Consider the following 18,604-nt stretch of genomic DNA (forward strand, 5'->3'; position numbering starts at 1 on the left):
AAATTCAGGCAGTTAGACTAAATTTAAGCCTCGTCTTCCGAAAAGAAACTGAACGGCACAAGGAAGGCTGTTAATTTGCCATTGAGAACAAATACCAGGAGTGATAAAAATGTAAAAGCCCAACAGGGGTTTAAAAAGAGCCGGCTCGGGTGGGCTGCAGTCCTCTGCAACCTTGACTTCTTCTCTCTTCCTTCACTAGCTCGGAAATGCCAAAGCACCTCCAAGGCCTTTTACTTGCCATTTAAAAATATATATATATTAGGTACCTGATGTGCTGCAGAATTAGAATGAACTTCACATTCTGGAGATGACGGTGGATGGATGGTGGTAGAGGAAGCGGAGTCAAGTAATGGTAGACTAATAGTGTGGGTGCGTGGGTGGTACAACAAAATAACATCTGTCACGACTGAGACAACATGACACTGATCAGATCACTTGTCACAGATAAGGATTCAAGGATCCACGTGATCCGAAAATAGCAAGCTCCCACAGGAGGGGTGAGGAGATGGAGGAAATGGTCACACAGTAGCTGCCAGTCTCCAGAAGCAGCAGTGGCTGCAATTCATTCCATCCACTCCAAAATCAACTTGAAAAAGTTGCCGGAAATTCACCAACTTTGAACAGGCACAAGCACAACCCTTATTCACGAACGGAGAAGTTCAGGGCTTGAAGAGGGCTAGAGTGAAGCCATTACATTTAACCTGACGAAAGCTGAAACGCTTCTTACCTGCCCCATACTGTTCTCAGGAATTGACATAATTGTTTTTAGATTACATCTCAGTCACTCCAAGCTGTAAGGGACACACTTGTCAAACAATATAGTCAGATTAGCTCTTTCTGATTGAGCATGTGGAGTATCTATCCAGCTCCTTTCATACCTAAGAAAAGAAACAAAAGCGCTGTTAAAGTGACTCAATTACTGGGATAAAGCAGGAGTGACAAAGCCAGCCTGTGGGTTCTAAAAGTGAAGTATTAACCCCTTCACATCTGTAAGGAGAACAACACGTGTGCTATGATTTCAGAAGGAAGCATGCTGGTACAGGTTCCAGGATCAGACAATGCCTAGAAGACCTGCCAGTCTCTGCCTCTCAGTGATCAACTCGAGTCAAGTTCTTCTCCCCGCCTTCCCCTGTATAGCTGGACACCTGTAGGGTTCCCGTGTGAATGTGAAGACGAACCGTATCTCACATCATATTACTGCAAGGGAGGCTGCCTCTGGAACGTCAGCCCACCGCGAGACCTGCAAAGTCTCTTATGCTCCCAGCTTCTGCTGCAGTGTCGCCATAACATGCACGAGACCACCGTCATGAAGTGATATCAGACTACTTTGTGGCATTCAATTGCCAAACACGTGACTTGGGCTCCAAGCCAATCTGTGTCTCACAACATCTGTATCAGGGACTGAGCGGCTAACGTCCCGAACTAAAAAAGTGACCGAAAAAACAAACGCCCCAAAAACTAGCCGCTTCAGAGACAGAGGGGACATTAGCCATATGCTGCTGGATGTTGCTCTCTGTGGTGGGCATTAAAACCGCAGCAGCATGGCCAACAGGCATGGAGGACGGGGCTCCGGGCTGCTCCACTGGAAGTCCAACCAGAGAGTGCCAGAACCAGCCCAGGGGGGCAGGTCACGGTCCTGGCCCTGGCAGAGGCAGCGATGGCCGGGCAGATGAACTCTCTAGCCCTACCCAGGGGCAGACTAATCACCAGAGGAAATTACACGTAAGGAAAGCAAACCATAATAAAAAGCATAAAAGCTCACAAACATTGGATTGATCCGACGATTACAACCCATCTGGCTTGTTAAACTCAATCTGCTATCTCACCTGAATACACACAGTTTGGTTTTTGTCGTTGCTGTCAACGCTGAGCACTTCTGCATCTGCAGGACAACTGGAAGACCTGGTGACGAAGATGACGAATACTTAAGGCTTGCTTGTGCCAGAGATTCTGTCTACACCAAGTGGAAACCAGCTGACTATCACCTGTTAACCTTGACCAAGAGATTACCAAAAACTACACCCGGTGAGGAACTGAATACAACGAAGAAAGATCTCATACAGCCGATTCAGGAAAGTGCACTGACCCCTGGTACTTCACTGTGATTTACAGTGTACCTTACTATGGTGACTGCATAGAGCAGTAGACGTTGTGTTTCCTCACAATGAATCAAATAGATAAGTGGTCGCAGACACGGGAGCCTGGGTCTTACTCCTGTCCTGACTGTACAACCACATTAACAAGCAACACAATAGCACACTCAAAAAACAAACATGTACACAGGGCCAACAAAGGGTGAAGCTGCGAGGTTTGACAACATCAAGCCAATGACAAAATGCAGCCTGGCAAGCTTTCACAGGGCTGGTTGAGCCACAGCAGATTACAGAGATCTTTTATCTTTTTATAAAACGGAGTGCCGCATTTAAGTGCCAATGACTGAGAATACAATCTCAATTGTAAAGTGTGTCACAGCCGTTGCACGGAGCTGTAGGGCAGTAATGGTGAGAGTAATTGTGTGATGACAGTTTCACTGCACAGTGGCGTTCTCTGGGACGTTGTGCTCATCCCTGACAGGTGATACAGCAACCGTTGGGAATAGGTATGTCTTACAGCAGGAATCTTCCCTTCGCAAACACACACCCCATCGTATCTGCAGCTCTGTCAACTCCACTCGGCACATGCTAAGGCATTCCAATACAGCACTTCTACATACAGTAAGTTCATTAAGTATACTTCTCCGCAGCAGCTACGTGAAATACGGGAGCATCACGGGGGAGATACATAGGGCGAAAGACCGAGCCAGACAAGACACAGGACTTCTTTCAGAGTGAAGGGCACAATTGCTCAAAAAAATCAAAACATGCCGTCAGCGCCTCACCTAAGCAGCAGAAAATGCCCCGACAGTAGAATACATTAGCCAGGTAATTGCTCAGACACAATTACCATCTGTGTGATGAGCTTGGCCACACGTCTCTGAGGCGTGGACGTCGATAGGCTCAATGTCGTGAGCATCGGCTGGGCTCAAATCAAGGGCTCTACGGTCGGAGAGTAATAGGATGTAAAATGGGGGAAATCGACAATAAACATGACATGTCAGACAGTTGTGTCTGAAAGTCCAGTGGCGCCCCAAATACTCACATAAGACCAGACACAATTGACATAGTGGAGTATTTGTTACATTAGCCTATACCGTATATACTTGTGTGGAAGCACACACAACATCTTTCACCAAGCTCTCTATGCAGTAACCCCACAACTTTTTTCTTCTTATTTTTTCTTCTTCTATCCAGACAGTTGATATAGCTGTCTAGACACATGAATACATTAGTGTATCTGACTGTCAGTTTGTTACAGAGCTCCGGTTTGGGCTGGAGCTCCTAGTTAGTCGTGAGCCTGCAGATCCAATGCGAGGGCTCTTTGTGATGCATCTTAGTGTGGCGAGCCGGTGTTAAAAAATGCCATGTCTGTGATCTGATGAGGATCACCTATATCAGACTAAAAGGTGATTTCAGAGCAAAATTGTTATCCGAAGTCACGCTGCTTGAGCCGAGAGCACATTTTTCCAGCATGTTAACAAACATGTAATTTCCATAAACACGTCCGGTAATTGACAGCTTGATTCGGGCTCTGCCAGGGAGCTGACAGCTAGGCATGCAGGCCGTGGCGCTGCTGGGCTGTTTTAATGCTAACAGTACCGTACCACTAGTGGCTCAGGGACATAATGAGCTTCACAGGGCTTTGTGAGGATTAGGCCACCTAACCAATTGGTGCAAACAAAATCTCCTAAAACATCCCCATCTAATATGCTTTATTGTATTGGATCAAATAGATTAATGCACCGCTATTCTTAATTACACAGTGGAAATTGATCAACCCGAGAGGAATTCAAAAGACAGGTTTTTAGCTCTGTGTGAAGTGACTGAGCCTTATAATCAACAAATCAAACATTGATGCGCGAGTCAATGCTATACTTTCAGAGATGTAGGGATCCCACATATTCACACAGGACTGCAATAAAGTATGTTCAGAGTTTAAGTCCTCTATAGATCAGAAACCCGAACTTAAAGGAAAGAAGGGACTGTTGAAAGAAACCCCATAGAGAGAGAGAGAGAGAGAGTGCACAGTAATATCTGGTCTCTCACCGCAAAAGCATGTCGTCTCGATATTAGCACTGAAAAGAAGGCTCCACGGTTACAGAGGAGGGTGAGACGACAGTGCAAACAAGAGGAGAGAAAATAAGAGTCTGATAAATCTGTATTGAACACTGTCTGAGGAGTGTTAATACATATTAATGGTGACAGGAGGATTTGCAAGTGAATACACTGGCAAAGGGATTAAACATAACACCCCACAGAAGGGGAGGTCTCATCACTCCCATTCTGGCGTGGGACTCGAGCTTATCTGATTCATCCCCAAGCACACAGCCAGCAAACACTAAACCCTTATCTCTCCACTGGGCCTCTCTGGAGAGTTTACAATTTCTCGCTTCAATGGAGCCTGAGCTGAGCTTGTTACCACGACAAAGGCAGAGAGGTGGCCTGGTTGAGAGCACAAAGCCCCCCCCCTCACCTCTGAACGGACACATTTCCCTCTGATAACAGACGGCTTGTTGGACAGCACCAAAGTATCCTCCTTATGGCGGCCACCATCACCTGAGGAAGGGAGACATGAACAACATGAGCAAACAAAAAAGCTGCAAAAGACCAAAGTTATATAAAGTTATATACATCAAAAAACAAGACTTATATACTTAAAACACGAAGGTGTCCTCCAAATGAATGAGTTGACTTTGGGGAAGAGAGGTAGAGAGATGAAGCCAGCAGTGTCCTGGGGTCCCATGCTGCCTGTTACCTGCTCCCCTCTGCCGGGTGCTTGATATGCTATTAGGCCTGGATCACAAGGGTCCAATGGTAACACAGAGGTTTGTCTCAGGAGAACAGCTGATTCCCTTGGTCCCTAATGGTATTAGCAACCGTCATAAAAAAAACAAAACATAATTCAATTACTTCTTCACATCATACCACACCAAAACCCACAGTCAGATAGATCCACAGTCTTTCAGGCCTTTGTTGGAAGTGCACCCTTGTTTATTTTGGGTTACTTTTTGATGCAAATTATTTTACTTAACCTTTATTTAACTAGGCAAGTCAGTTACGAACAAATTCTTATTTACAATGACGGCCTAGGAACAGTGGGTTAACTTGCATTGTTCAGGGGCAGAAAGACAGATTTTTCCCTTGTCAGCTCGGGGATTTGATATAGCAACCTTTCGGTTACTGGCCCAACGGTCTAACCACTAGGCTACCTGCCACCCCTACCTGCCTCGTATCGTACGGCTATTGGCTATTGTCTCTGGCTGTCTCAGCTCAACCTCTACAAGCAATATGCTTTCCTAGTGCGCCATAATGTGCTATCTAAATGGTAGGAGTTGTGAATTTGATTTGGTCGTGTACGTTTTAACTAGGCAAGAACATCTTGGATTGATACTTTCTCCCAACCAAGCGTGAATACCAGTCACAGCAATTTCAGCCGACATTAAAACAGTCTTGCTGAGACAGCTCCGGGCTTTGTTTTCTTGTGCCCTGAAGAAACTCTATTTTCAGTTTTACTTGGCGCAGTAATTATCTGCATTGTTGGTGAGAATAAAGAAAATAAAGTGCATGAATATGTGCCGGTCAATTGGATTCTGTCAGTTCAAGCTGAATTGGGTACACATGCAAGCAGCTTGCCAGCTTGTAATAACGATGGTGTTTGCGTGGAACAATTTCCCCTCTAAACAGCTCATCAACAGGAGAGAGAGAGTCTGTCACCCGGGGTACGGAGTGACACATCTTCCGCGCCGACGTCTGTTATTAACATGTCTCTTAAGACAAGCTCAATTATCTGACACTGCCCGTAATTTTCCATTCCTTTTCTGGCACAATGTAAAGTTCCTCTCCTTTCTCTTCCAAGCTGGTCGTTTGGATTCGGAAAAGACTGATATAAGACATGAGTGGGAGGAAGAGAAAACTGTGGGGAGAACATCTGGAAGTCAAAGTGAAGTACAAACTTGCTCTGTTGGCCAAAATCTTCTCTTACATTTTTTTTGACATGTCTATGGCCATGAGGTTAGCTGGTAAGCCTTTAATACTGCATCACTCTGTCCTGTACAAATTAGCTACCTTCAAGAAAGATGTATTTAGACAGCCACTGAAGAGATGAGAACGGCACCACATTTTTACCACATTTTTCCAATCTCCGGTGTACATTGTTCTTTCACGCTTCACAATTTAAGGGAGGGGGGGTAGGAAAAAAAACTTGCCATAAAGTTTCAATGTGTCTATTGGATTGTTTCTCATTTGGAGGGAGCATAGACTTACCCCGAGGAAGAAGGCCCGTGAGCATTGCTCGCAGCAAATGAGAGCATTAAAACGACAGTGCTTGCGATACTTTTACATTTCTGTTCTGCATGGCTTTAAGTGGGAGGGCCCGGGTTGCCGTGGGAACGTTAGAGGAAGTGGTAATGATGACAGCTCTAACTCAGTGCAGGTGCAGTAAACCGTGGCAGGTTGGTCAATTGCCCAGAACCCATTACTTCTCCCTGGAGACTAACCATCTAATGTGCTAGGTACCTTCTGCAAAGGAGTGACCTATTGTCAACAGAGAAATCTCTTTCATTTTAAAGAGACTAATGTAAGAAACAAGGTTACAGGGACAGTAAAGTGCATGTTAGACATGGTGGAAAAAAAGCTGAAGTTTGCTCTCAAGTGCGGTAGTTTACATACAAATGAAATATTAGGCACAGGCCTCTATAATTTCTTCAGACTGCATATAAAAGGAAGAGGTCTGCCGGCAAACAAAGACAGTGTTGCAAATACAGTAAATCAACATAATACTAGACAAGAGATTGTACCCCCTTTTCAGCTGTATTGTAGATTGGTCTACTGGCCAGAGGCAGGGTCATCTTCCTCAGCCTGTGGGCCCAGAAGACAACTCTACCCGCCATTCAGCCCTTCAAAACACAATGTCACAGATGTAATATTCATTACACTGACTCTTCCTATTCGTGAGTGGCTGCTTTGAGGGAGTGTGCATGTGCAGTACACGTAATGATGAGGGAGAATGGGATGACCTTGGGAGTCAGATACATCTCTGTGCTTGTTTCATCTGCAGACAGCCACTGTTTGACCACTATGCACCGCAATGCGTTCCATCCGCCACTTGTAACAATAGTGTAAATGGGACTAAAATTGAGCTCACCTTAGAGGCAGAGTGCAGTCCTCTCGAAGGCTGAAAGCCCAGGGTGAGCCTGGTTCCCAGCGGCAGTTCAGAGTCCTTGTTTTGCTCCCCGAGACAGAGACGTGTGTAATCAGAGAGAAAGTCCAGCACAGATTACAGTCTTCAATCAGCCAGGGAGGAAAATGATATGTACATCATTGTCGCCGGTGCACATCTCCGGCTCTGTCAGACTGCATGCATATTACCTGTGTCAAAGCTGCCAGGGACATGACGAGAGATACTGAGAGCCATCACGGCTCCGCCACTCAGAGGGGCGTCGAGTCTCGCCGCCTCCCGAGTCCGAGCCACCCGGCCGCCGTCTGTCTCCATGGGGACTCCACGCTGACCCCTGGGATATTGTTGACACCGTTTAATGTACATTTTCACAGACAGAAACTATTCCGTTCCACACTAAAATTGTTTTCATCAAGCTGAATAGTATTAAAAGGCCAGCTCTTGCCACTTGCGGGGAACCTAGAACACATACATAGAGGGCTTGGGGGCTCCTCTGCATTCACAATTTGATGCTTGATCTTTAGCATCAAAATTACTTTAGCTCTAGAATACAGAAGGTCATCACCAACCACAGGACATCTGGCAACACTATACTGGTAGCAAAAGGAGGAGAGGCATAGAATCCATCCTACACCCACTGAAAGTTAAAGGGTCATGGAATACAATACATTCAAATCTAGAACAAATATCTCAGAATCTATTCGGTAAGAAACTAAAAACTCTCACAAAGCACAGCTTTAAAATACTTGTGAGATGTCACTTAACAACTCTTAAACAAACAAGGATGACAAAGAATAATACCATTGAAATTCCTCCTTCCCGTAAGAGAACAGCGATGCAAACCAGCAATTTTCCTGAAACAAGAAAGCACCTAATTAGACCCTGTGAATAACACACCTCGCTCTGCTGGGGAAAGCTAGATGAAACAATTGCAGCTGGGCTGTTCCCCCGCACAACTACAACCCCACCCCCCCTTCCCTCCTCCACAGTCTGCATCTTTCAATTTAACATCCACCCAGACACCTCAGATAAACGTTGATGACAAATAATGGCAGGAAACAGGAGCAAAACAAAGTGCAGAACACGGCCGCCGCTGGTGGCCACTATCAGGTTTGCATAATAGCCCCCCCTGTCCCACCACAGGTATCTGTTCACCTTGAGGAGGCCAGCCATAAACACAATGTCAACACAGCCACTCTCTTCCTCTACCTCTCCACTCTCTCTCATAGCGCTGCTGGGACTCCAGAGGGAGGTCACCAAATTGTCTCTGGAATAAAAAGAATCGCTGACCTTCTGTAAAATTGGCCATATTCAGTAGACAGGGAATATCAGGTTATTGAGTCGATCCATGCTGTGTTTCTTTACCAGGGGAAAATGATCTGCTCCACTGTCTGCTGCCTTTTGCAGCTGATCAAGGGCAAGAGTGTGTCTGGAATGTAGAATGGAGAAAGACCAAGCAGGAGACTTTCAGAGAGTTTTCACTTTCCTGACTGACTCAGAAACAGAGTGCCCTAGCGGAACAAGATGGAAAATTGAGCAGCACATTGAGATCTTGGGACTATAAGGTTCAATCTGCAAAAAGATGGTTCTGAGATAATTGGCTTTAAAGTTCAGAGCACTCATTGATTTGAATGGTGTCAGGGATTTTTTATCTTGTATTCTTTTGAACTTAAGAACATAGATTGGGGTATTTAGAGTACTATATACAGTTGAAGTCAGAAGTTTACATACACCTTAGCCAAATACATTTAAACTCAGTTTTTCACAATTCCTGACATTTAATCCTTGCACAAATCCCCTGTCTTAGGTCAGTTAGGATCACCACTTTACTTTAAGAATGTGAAATGTCAGAATAATAGTAGAGAGAATTATTTATTTCAGCCTTTATTTCTTTAATGACATTCCCAGTGGGTCATAAGTTTACATACACTCAATTAGTATTTGGTAGTATTGCGGTAAATTGTTTAACTTAGGTCAAACGTTTCGGGTAGCCTTCCACGAGCTTCCCTCAATAAGTTGGATGAATTTTGTTCCATTCCTCCTGACAGAGCTGGTGTAACTGAGTCAGGTTTGCAGGCCTCCTTGCTCGCACACGCCTTTTCAGTTCAGCCCACAAATGTTCAATAGGATTGAGGTCAGGGCTTTGTGATGGCCACTCTAATACCTTGACTTTGTTGTCCTTAAGCCATTATGCCACAACTGGAAGTATGCTTGGGGTCATTGTCCATTTGGAAGACCCATTTGCGACCAAGCTTTAACTTCCTGACTGATGTCGAGATGTTGCTTCAATATATCCACATAATTGTCCTGCCTCGTGATGCCATCTATTTTGTGAAGTGCATCAATCCATCCTGCAGCAAAGCACCCCCACTACATGATGCTGCCACCCCCGTGCTCCACTGTTGGGATGGTGTTCTTCGGCTTGCAAGCCTTCCCCTTTTTCCTCCAAACATAACGATGGTCATTATGGCCAAACAGTACTATTTTTGTTTCATCAGACCAGAGGACATTTCTCCAAAAAGTATGATCTTTGTCCCCATGGGCAGTTGCAAACCGTAATCTGTCTTTTTTATGGGGGTTTTGGAGCAGTGGCTTCTTCCTTGCTGAGCGGCCTTTCAGGTTATGTCGATATAGGACTCGTCTTACTGTGGATATATATATTTTTGTACCTGTTTCCTCCAGCATCTTCACAAAGTCCTTTGCTGTTGTTCTGGAATTGATTTTCACTTTTCGCACCAACGTATGTTCATCTCTAGGAGACAGAATGCGTCTCCTTCCTGAGCGGTATGATGGCTACGTGGTCCCATGGTGTTTATACTTGCATACTATTGTTTGTACAGATGAATGTGGTACCTTCAGGTGTTTGGAAATTGCTCCCAAGGATGAACCAGACTTGTGGAGGTCTACAATTTTTTTCTGAGGTCTTGGCTGATTTCTTTTGATTTTCCCATGATGTCAAGCAAAGAGGCACTGAGTTTGAAGGTAGGCCTTGAAACATCCACAGGTACACCTCCAATTGACTCAAATTATGTAAATTAGCCTATCAGAAGCTTCTAAAGCCATGACATTATTTTCTGGAATTTTCCAAACGGTTTAAAGGCACAGTCAACTTAGTGTTTGTAAACTTCTGACCCACTGAAATTGTGATATAGTGAATTATAAGTCAAATAATCTGTCTGTAAACAATTGTTGGAAAAATGACTTGTGTCATGCACAAAGTAGATGTCCTAACCGACTTGCCAAAACTATAGTTTGTTAACAAGAAATTTGTGGAGTGGTTGAATAACGGGTTTTAATGAATCCAACCTAAGTGTATGTAAACGCCCGACTTCGACTGTAGGTAGAGGACATTAAACAGAACAGGACTCTGTCAATAAAAAAAATGCAGATAGAACCCAATAGTCCCAAGCTCTCATCATTGCATGTAAAGCACAAAGCAGCCGTATACCTATACCTTTTTTAAAGAACAAATAGAAAAGGACTTGAAATGCTACGTGTGTTCGCAGCACAGTAAATCAACAGGACATACATACGTTAAAAATGGGCACAGCTGTTGTGCCTCGGTGATTCTCGGCACTGTACTTTGACATGGTTGATTCTTCCCAGTGAAAAGCAGAATAGTAGTGATTGTGTCAAATTGCAGGCATATCTTTCAACAACACCGTGGGACATAGTTAGTCAAAATGGGTCATGGATAGAGACGAAACACTCCTCTTCTGGAAGGGTGCTGTATCTTTGGGATGGAATAATGAAATGAGTCATTTCTGCCAACTGTTCTCATTACCTTCCCTGTGGCAGAGATCCATAATCCCTATGGTATTCTATCACAAATACAGTGGGAAATGTCATTACATTATTATAGCATGTGGTCTATGCCTTCTTCCTAGTTATTGTATTTATGTATTTTGCACATGAATTGGAATGATTGAAGTTGAGCACCGTGTGCAATTACATTGCAATTCAAATAGAGTAGGCATGTAGAGGAATCTATCATAGAAAAGCCATTTTGCCCTACAAAACCACAAACAACTTAAAGGATGAACATGTACATTTATATCCTAAATCAGACTAAATTGCAACCGCTGGAAAATATTTCCTTTTACTCTTTCAAGTGTGCATCTTTTACTGAAGATTTCCCTTGTCCACAGACTCTTAGACTTTTCCCACTGTAGCGTTGTCATGTTTCATAAGATATGTACAGTATTATACTGAGAAAGTGTCCTATTTGTGACTTGGTGCTACAGTCTGCTTACAGTCAATCCAAGCAGCAGATTGCCCTACCTGCACCAAATGTTCAGGATACAGGATAGTAAGTGCCCATCTCTTTGAGTGCAACACTTTCAAATATACTCACAACAACAGAGGTACTTCTATGGCAGCGCCATCTCTGGACTGAAAACCCTCATGAGACAATGAGTGGATGGAGCACACGCCTTCCTGATGGGTCCTGTATGGCTCAGGTCAAACAGTTAGAAAATACAGCTAATATAGCCTTGAATAGCTCATGAACTTTGGAAGGTCAAGACTGTGTTCGGGGGGGAAAAAAGGTATCGTCTCTCCACAACATCTCACTATTTCCACCATCTTTGAATTAAAAATCAGATCTAAAAACCACACACACAATGTATTTGTGTAAATCAAGACACTTCTACTCCTGTGATAAAACGAGTGGTTCAGGCAAGACGGGTGAACACTAAGTGAACTTTCACACGACGGTAAATGCTTCTGTAGAAACTGAATGCCCGTATAGTCCGGTGTCATGCTCAGCTACGCAACGATCTCTACTCCTCCTTCGCCCTCCTAGCTGGGCTGCCGAGGAGGATCGTTCGGTGATGGCGGCTTTTATCTGGGAAGTCCAGCAGAAACGTCTTCTCCTTGGTGGCACTGAAGCGCTTCTACTTATCAGTGTTGAGGTGCTCGTAGGGGAAGACCTACTAGTTCTGGGTGAACATTTTACACCACCTCCACCACATAGGACAAATGAGTGGAGAATACAATGAAGAACTTACTTATGGCACCTGACGAGTCTCTCAACACCATTGATTTGATAAAATGCCACATTATTGTCCAAATTCAACTGATCAATATTGGGCTACTTACCATAAACCCAGCCAGTTCCTCTTAGTCATTTTTGTGAATGGTTGACCATCACGTCTTTCCAAATACTTTTAAACGGCAAAAGTATTTTATATTACTTCATAGGGATGTTTTAATTGCAACCAACAATAAAGGATACTATAGGTACATCTTCAAGACGATGTGTGCCATGACTGGAAAGTCCATGATTCTCTGAGAAGATTGTCCTCTCCCCACACCTCGGTGTATCGCATATTTCATTCCTGCAGGGGAGCAAGAGATTATTACAATATTCGTATTACTGAGCAGGGGAAATGAATTAGACTAATTAACATACAAGTAAATGATGATACTGTTGACACATTTCATTAACTCAAACGGTCATTCTAATATGTTTGTGGTGCACTTGGTGTTGCATTACAATGAATTGAATTTGTTAAATTCAAATGAAAGGTACCGCAAAATAGATGCGAGTGAACAATAAGAGGTCATAGCTTTCACCTGTTCTTAATGTTTCGGATACTCAGTGTAGTGTGACTGAACAAGTGACAATAAGAGGTCATAGCTTTCACCTGTTCTTAATGTTTCGGATACTCAGTGTAGTGTGACTGAAACCATGCACACTTTCAGATTTAAATTGTAAAGATTCTCTGGCACTTTTGTATACTTTTTAGCCAGTAGTGCTCTCTCTCTCTCTCTCTCTCTCTCTCTCTCTCTCTCTCTCTCTCTCTCTCTCTCTCTCTCTCTCTCTCTCTCTCTCTCTCTCTCTCTCTCTCTCTCTCTCTCTCTCTCTCTCTCTCTCTCTCTCTCTCTCTCTCTCTCTCTCTCTCTCTCTCTCTCTCTCTCTCTCTCTCTCTCTCTCTCTCTCTCTTTGCTAGCTGTCACTCAAATGGTGAGGGGCTGAAGCTCATTGGCTAGAACTCGAATTGTTAAGGGACTGGCCCACGTGGAGGACAATGCACATATTACAGAAAAACAGTCGCTTTCAAACTAGGGATTTCGTGGCTACTTGAGGTATAGATGCATGTACAAACTACACATTAACACATCCAGCTGACAAAGGGAAGTTTAAAAATACTTAGTAGTAGCCAAAGTTTTGGTGCATGTCTTTAAAGTGAGCCTCTTTTAAATGCCTATTGGACACTTTTCAAATGCCTCTTGAGTCAAGGCTTGGAGAGGATCCTATTATATTGATTCCACAAGAAACCCAGACAAATTTTCACAAAATGTAATCCAAGCAATAGTCTTCTGGAGGAAGGATTGTTTACATATACTTTACCTTTGTATCTAAAAGCCTAATTGAGAAGTAATGAATCAAAGTTGGCATTTTTATTACATTTTGGCCAGGCCTGCTTTAAGACTCCATAATGTTTCATCTGTAGATGCTGCAAAGCAAATAATGACTTAAATGTAATGTAAATGTAGTATTTTGATTTCAATACATTTTGGTTCGGTGAAGCTATTCCCTCCGCAAGGCTATCAACGGCTCAGACACAAGAGGTATGTGGCAGGGTCTACAGTCAATCACGGACTACAAGAAGAAAACCAGCCCAGGCACGGACCAAGATGTCTTGCTCCCAGGCAGACTAAATAACTTTTTTGCCCGCTTTGAGGACAATACAGTGCCACTGACACGGCCTGCAACGAAAACATGCGGACTTTCCTTCACTGCAGCCGAGGTGAGTAAAACATTTAAACGTGTTAACCCTCTCGCAAGGCTGCAGGCCCAGACGGCATCCCCAGCCGCGCCCTCAGAGCATGCGCAGACCAGCTGGCCGGTGTGTTTACGGACATATTCAATCAATCCCTATACCAGTCTGCTGTTCCCACATGCTTCAAGAGGGCCACCATTGTTCCTGTTCCCAAGAAAGCTAAGGTAACTGAGCTAAACGACTACCGCCCCGTAGCACTCACTTCCGTCATCATGAAGTGCTTTGAGAGACTAGTCAAGGACCATATCACCTCCACCCTACCTGACACCCTAGACCCACTCCAATTTGCTTACCGCCCAAATAGGTCCACAGACGATGCAATCTCAACCACACTGCACACTGCCCTAACCCATCTGGACAAGAGGAATACCTGTGTGAGAATGCTGTTCATCGACTACAGCTCGGCATTCAACACCATAGTACCCTCCAAGCTCGTCATCAAGCTCGAGACCCTGGGTCTCGACCCCGCCCTGTGCAACTGGGTACTGGACTTCCTGACGGGCCGCCCCCAGGTGGTGAGGGTAGGCAACAATATCTCGACCCCGCTGATCCTCAACACTGGGGCCCCACAAGGGTGCGTTCTGAGCCCTCTCCTGTACTCCCTGTTCACCCACGACTGCGTGGCCACGCACGCCTCCAACTCAATCATTAAGTTTGCGGACGACACAACAGTGGTAGGCTTGATTACCAACAACGACGAGACGGCCTACAGGGAGGAGGTGAGGGCCCTCGGAGTGTGGTGTCAGGAAAATAACCTCACACTCAACGTCAACAAAACTAAGAAGATGATTGTGGACTTCAGGAAACAGCAGAGGGAACACCCCCCTATCCCCATCGATGGAACAATAGTGGAGAGGGTAGTAAGTTTTAAGTTCCTCGGCATACACATCACAGACAAACTGAATTGGTCCACTCACACAGACAGCATCGTGAAGAAGGCACAGCAGCACCTCTTCAACCTCAGGAGGCTGAAGAAATTTGGCTTGTCACCAAAAGCACTCACAAACTTCTACAGATGCACAATCGAGAGCATCCTGGCGGGCTGTATCACCGCCTGGTACGGCAACTGCTCCGCCCACAACCGTAAGGCTCTCCAGAGGGTAGTGAGGTCTGCACAACACATCACCGGGGGCAAACTACCTGCCCTCCAGGACACCTATACCACCCTATGTTACAGGAAGGCCACAAAGATCATCAAGGACAACAACCACCCGAGCCACTGCCTGTTCACCCCGCTATCATCCAGAAGGCGAGGTCAGTACAGGTGCATCAAAGCTGGGACCAAGAGACTGAAAAACAGCTTCTATCTCAAGGCCATCAGACTGTTAAACAGCCACCACTAACATTGAGTGGCTGCTGCCAACACACTGACTCAACTCCAGCCACTTTAATAATGGGAATTGATGGGAAATGATGTAAAATATATCACTAGCCACTTTAAACAATGCTACCTAATATAATGTTTACATACCCTACATTATTCATCTCATACGTATACACTGTACTCTATATCATCTACTGCATCCTTATGTAATACATGTATCACTAGCCACTTTAACTATGCCACTTTGTTTACATACTCATCTCATATGTATATACTGTACTCAATACCATCTACTGTATCTTGCCTATGCTGCTCTGTACCATCACTCATTCACATATCTTTATGTACATATTCTTTATCCCCTTACACTGTGTATAAGACAGTAGTTTTGGAATTGTTAGTTAGATTACTTGTTGGTTATTACTGCATTGTCGGAACTAGAAGCACAAGCATTTCGCTACATTCGCATTAACATCTGCTAACCATGTGTATGTGACAAATAAAATTTGATTTGATTTGATAAATGTTTCAATATAATGTTGAAAATAATATACTCTATGGGCATATCAACGTTCCAGAACGGGATCTCCGCTAGTTTTAAAGTTATGTTATGGCCCATTTTATACGGAGAAATTGGCATAGTAGGGAATGTAACCAATCACAGCCCTTCTTTTACTTGTTTCATTGCACATCCTGCAAAAGACCAGCAGAGGGCGAATATTTTGAGTCCATTTTCACATTCACTGTTGGTAATGCTTGCAAATTGGATCATAACTCTAAAAGTATCAGAGATCACACTCTGGAACTTTAATATGCCCGTAGAGTAGTTTATCTTCAACAATATATTGAAAAATGAGCCAAATCAAAAATGGCATATGTTCAATATTCATGTTTATATTTTTCAATATTCATAACTAAATGTTAAACAAGTTAATGAAATCAAAATACTACTCATATCACAGAGCAAGAGGTAAAGCTTCATATGACACCAATTGTTGCTTTATAGCATGGTGTCTTAAAGGCCTGGGTATGCCCATAAATATGCCTACTTTGATAAATCATTTCTCAATGAAGCTTTAAAATACAAAATGTATTTTTGTGAAAATCCATTTTTCTGTTTAGGTCACTATACAGAGGTAAAGACATCAAAAGTCAGGAAACTGGAATTCATAAACTAAGAAAGGCATATTCATGGACATTACATACAACTATATATTTTGTTTTACCTCCTGTAGGGTTCAGTGGCTTGATGAGTGAAACGGCAGGGGGGCTCTCGGAAGGTCAGAGGGTCAGTTTGTCTCCTGCTCCTTTGGCTGCAGTGACATCTACTGGACTGGACTGCCAACAGAGAGGTGCCAACACTTTAGTAGACCAATGAAAGCGTGCAGAAAATCTACCAGCCCTTCTGGCGCTACCCCAACAACAGTATCATATTTAACAAATACTGAATTTCTCGTTTAAGAATTATGCCACATGAATGCAGTCCTAACACCACGTCTGCAACGCATTTTTGACCAATCAGATTGCGTGTCCAAAACTAACCGCTTCATAGTATATCATAACATCATAATAATATAATAGTACAATAATAACAAGACAACGTACTACCAGGTAATGTTTAGTCATTTTTGTATGAAATAACAAGATGCCCTCAAAAAGTGGACATTGTACAATTGTTTCCCGCAAAACAGAATCAAATCAATGAAATTAATACCACGTTACAAAAATGTTTATAATGATCCATGACAAATATCTGGATTGAAACTTTTTGAGATTGTAAAAATGACATGTTCACTTCTAAATGTGAATCTGTGAGGTATAATATAGTGTTTTGTTAATGACCACACAGGGTATAATACGTTTCAATGATATCATGGTGGACTTAAAGCCACTGGGGGCCTTCTGAGTTGAAGACAACTTCCCAGAACCAGTCACTACAACAGCAGATACAATGCACACAATTCACTTTCTTCAATCTTACATTTCATAATCTGAATAATAACATAGATATATTACTACAGAAAAGGGAGTCAAAATAACACTCCGATTAAAAGAAATAAGACAGAAACATTTACTGACAAGAGATAAACGAGGATAACCAAAATGGGCAGTATACAAATACGTTTATACAAAAAGAGAATCTACAGATGAAGAGAAGAGTGCTATTAAGAGAGTACTGCCTCGTGCGATACCACTTCACTTCTGTCTTAGAGGGCTGATTGAGCGAGGCGCAGACACAGAGCGTATCTCTTTACCAAACTATTTCATAGGGGGGGGGGGGGGGGGGGGGGGGTTGTCATCTAAGGACCCTGACATACAGTTTATAGAGCATAGGTAACACGGTGACAGCATAATTCAACTATGCTTTTGGTCCATGGAATAACACAACACCCCACAACATCTATAGGGGCTACAGGGGAGGATTGTTCTACCGTGCACATGACCAAGTCACCCTGAGATTAAAGTCAAATTTGCCAATTCAACCCCTTAGCATGGCTTCTTTTTTTTCTTTCTTTCTAAAAATGACTCGACTTTCTAAATTGTGAGTCATTTAGAAATCACGTTTTTACAAAATAAACACATCTGAATATTACACTATACACATTTAAAAAGCAATTTAAAGAGCTTGGAGTTTGAGATACCATAAAACCAGTTTACGATGATATAGCTGTTCATTAAAAATACTTGATTTGCAAGAAATGCATATTACAACATCCGATCAATTGTAGAAGTTCAATAGGAATTATTATACAACATTTTAAATATGCAATTGTTTTCTTTTTGCCACCTGCAATATTATTCAGGATGCAACTGAGCAGGATGTGGGTAAAGCTTGCTGATGGTTTTAGGCAAGCACAAATATGACACAAACATAAATCAGGAAGACCGTACTAATGTTTTTTTTAAAGGATTTTGACACAGACCTAACCATGGCTGTCATTTAAAAAACGTAACACGGGTTTCAGGCTGGCAATAGCCAATCGCTTAATTTCTATACCATTTTTTAAACACACATTTAACTCAAACCTTTAAACAATCGACAGTAGCTTTAAAACTATGCGCCGTTCCCCTTTTTCAACTCCACAATATGATAGAAAATAAGGCATTTCAGTGCGTATGTATTGGAGCCACATTTAACGCTTTTGCTTTGCACCCCCACCCCAGTAAAAAGACTGCTTACAGACTACTAGTCTAAAATATATATATATATATATATATA

This window comes from Oncorhynchus gorbuscha, linkage group LG09 (assembly GCF_021184085.1).
Source record: "Oncorhynchus gorbuscha isolate QuinsamMale2020 ecotype Even-year linkage group LG09, OgorEven_v1.0, whole genome shotgun sequence".
Classification (NCBI taxonomy): Eukaryota; Metazoa; Chordata; class Actinopteri; order Salmoniformes; family Salmonidae; genus Oncorhynchus; species Oncorhynchus gorbuscha.